Source organism: Octopus bimaculoides, chromosome 10 (assembly GCF_001194135.2).
Source record: "Octopus bimaculoides isolate UCB-OBI-ISO-001 chromosome 10, ASM119413v2, whole genome shotgun sequence".
NCBI classification, from domain to species: Eukaryota; Metazoa; Mollusca; class Cephalopoda; order Octopoda; family Octopodidae; genus Octopus; species Octopus bimaculoides.
The window spans coordinates 21,763,435-21,767,191 of NC_068990.1; positions in this window are offsets into that span (position 1 = coordinate 21,763,435).

The window sequence follows — 3,757 nt, forward strand, 5'->3', positions numbered from 1 at the left end:
TATATATATATATATATATTGCAGCGTGGAAGGTGTTTATAAGCCATTTAAGAAACACACAAAAACCGTTAGATTCACTTCAATATTTAAATTTAATTTGCCAAAATATTTTCTTCAAATCTTCAAATCTTTCTTAAGATCCTTGCAGAATGCAAGATTCCACTTTTATGCAGGTCGACAGAGCGAGTTTCAATTCCAATAACTGTCAGTGTTTGGAATAGGATTATCGGTCGTGTGCCAAGTGCACCAAGTATCGCAAGAATAATTGTTTTGGCCTATCATACTCTCTTCAGCTTGCTGGTTAGATCTTGATTCTTCTCAACATTTTCCATTTCTTTAGCATCGACTCGGTTATCATAGGGATGATTATTATTATTTAAGATTCGCTCAGTATACAATATCATGATGTTATTGATTGAAGATATTGTGTGTACCGGAGGTTTGTACTGTTTGTCAGGTCGCAACAAGGACCTCAGACAGACAGTACTTTACGCAATATAGGTGCAGTTCCAGGTAAAGCCGATTTGTGAAATACACCTAGATTGTAGGGTATTTCGAAAGTTTCCAGATGACTTTTCAGGTTGGATGTTATTGAACCAAATGCTCCGATAACAATAGAGACAAGCTTTATGATTGACTCTGCAGCTGCTACATCTTAGCGATTTCAATTCTCAGGTCTCCATATTCATCAAACTTTTATCTTTCAATCTTTTCTCATTCATGATAAGATGTTGATCTCCTAGCACTGTCACGTCGATTATTAAGCACTCTTGTTTGTCCCTCCTAAAGGTTACTATATCCGGCTTTCGGTGCTCTAAAACCTTGTTTGTCTGGGTGTCAAAGTCATAGATGACTTTTGCTTTCCCCTTTTCGTCCATTATATTTTCCGGTGTATGTTCAAACCAAGCACCAGTTACCTCGTATCTATACTTCCGGTCTAGTAGCCAGTGAAGGTTTTGGGCTACCTTGTCGTGTCTGCGCTGGTAAACTTTCTGCACAAGACTTTCACAAGCACTAACAATGTGAGTCACACTTTCGACCCTCTCCCCACACATTCTGCAGAGATTCTTTGCACTTGCGTGGTATATATATACATTTTCACTGAGCCGGATTCTGAGCAGCGATGGTCTGGCTTCCCGTCTACTTTTTTTTAGGTAACGTTTGATGTGCAACCTCTATGGTGCTTCCTGGTGTTTTAATTTGTTAATTTCACGGTACAACTGACCTTGTAATTCCATGCTGTGTGGGGTTACTTCTCTCTCGTTGGCTATTCGTGATCGGAATTAATGAGCTCTCTCTCTCTATTATTATTATTATCATCATCATTATTATTATTATTATTATTATTATTATTATTATTATTATTATTATTATTATTAAGGCGACGAGTTGGCAAAATTGTTAGCCTGCCACGGAAAATGCGTAGCGGCATTTCGTCCGTCGCTACGTTCTGAGTTCAAATTCCGTCGAGGTCGGCTTTGCTTTTCATCCTTTCGGGGTCGATAAATTAAGTACCAGTCGGGTACTGGGGTCGATGTAATCGGCTACTCCTCTCCCCCAAAATTTCAGGTCTTGTGCGTATAGTAGAAAGGATTATTATTATTATTATTATTATTATTATTATTATTATTATTATTATTATTGCTGTTTTACTTCTGAGAGCTCTCACTCTTATTTGCTCTGGCAGATTCTGTGAGAGCAGACAGCAGGTCAGTTGTACCGTGAAATTAACAAATTAAAACACCAGGAAGCACCATAGAGGTTGCACATCAAACGTTACCTAAAAAAAAGTAGACGGGAAGCCAGACCATCGCTGCTCAGAATCCGGCTCAGTGAAAATGTATATATATACCACGCAAGTGCAAAGAATCTCTGCAGAATGTGTGGGGAGAGGGTCGAAAGTGTGACTCACATTGTTAGTGCTTGTGAAAGTCTTGTGCAGAAAGTCTCACAGGGTCCATTTCTGCATATCATAAGCTTTGATACTTGACTATTAATTATAGTGGGAAGCATTCAATATCCAAGTACTAATCTCAAAATCCTAGCTGTCCCCAGCATAGCAGTTTTTTGGGCTTGCTCTGCTCTCATGTCAATTCCGATCTCTTTTACATATTTCTGGAATTTGGTTGTTAATGCTCCGAGTGCCCCTGCAACTACTGAAATGACCGACACTCTCCTTATAGTCCATATTATTGCAATTTTGTCTTTTAGCAGTCTGTACTTTTCAATCTTTTCTAGTACTTTGTCATTTCTATGGGCATGCCCAGACATTGCAATATCTATAATCTTGGATTCCTTTTCCCCTTTATCTACCACAATATGTAGTCTGCGCCCCTCGATTAGGGAGTAAAATCCAACAGTATTTTGTTCTTTGTTCTCGGTGGTAACGCCTTCTTATTCATGTTGGTACCATTTTCGAGCTCCGTTCAGGCCGTACTTTTCAGTGGACGAACTTAACCATGTTATCGAGCCTCTTTTTGTAGGCCATTTGGGCCAGCTTACTACACTCACTCACAATATGTTATTATTATTATTATTATTATTATTATTATTATTATTATTATTATTTATTTATTTATTTATTTCATCTACATATGTTACATTTATTCGTCATAATCTCTAACACAAGACGAGGAAGTTGAATTCTTTGAGTGCAACTGAAAGTCTACAATACATATAAGAATACATCTTTAATGATTCTGTTGGAATATTTCTTTAAAAATAACAATGGACTTATAGAAAAAAATGTTAATGGCGACCTCTGCGCATTCACTTTCTCTTCCGTGACTTCTAATGTATTTGAGCAAAAGGAAAAATCAAAAGAAGAAAGAAGAAGAAAGAAGAAGAAGAAGAAGAAGAAGAAGAAGAAGAAGAAGAAGAAGAAGAAGAAGAAACAAACAGACAAACAATCATTACAATTTTTTTGGCCGCAAGGGAAAAGATCTGATACTGTTGAATTACTTATTGTTGATATGACAATATAAACATGCAAAGTTCCTCCAGGATTACTATGGGGGCAATGATAATAATAATAATAATAATAATAATAATAATAATAATAATAATAATAATAATAAAGACAATGATAATAATAGTGATCGCAATGAATATAGCAACGACGATAAATAAACTATAGTCTATAGTAAAATATATGTTAAAAACAATACATAAACCAATACATAAACATGAAAATAAGCAAAAAAAGACCCAAAACAACAACCAATTCAATGGAAACTGCGTATAAAAGACTACACAATAACGACCAGATATTCTTTTAAAAGTTGTGTTTGCAGAACACAAAAATACGAAATTAAGCCAATCATTGATATAAAATATTTTCAGGCAGATTTGCGTTTCCTGTAATCTTTAGCCGATATAGGAGCGTATTTGTCTCATGATATGGGTTTATCAAATATCGATAGGTCAGCTATTATGTTGATAACGTTATAGCAGTTGATATGTTTTACTGTAAAGATAATGCGTTCAGTTTATCAAGACTTTGAACTTCATATGCTAAACATGGATAATGTATATCTTAGGCGTTCTTATGTACATACATGCATACATACGTACATACACACCTGCATATGTACAGGCATACGTACGTACGTTGTATAAATGCAGACACCTTACATTTCTATTGTAACCTAAAGGATGGCGTCGGACGAGAAAATCTGAACTTCGGCGGATTGAGGCATGAGTCATCAGCTCCCTGTATATACATACATACATACATATATATATATATATATATATA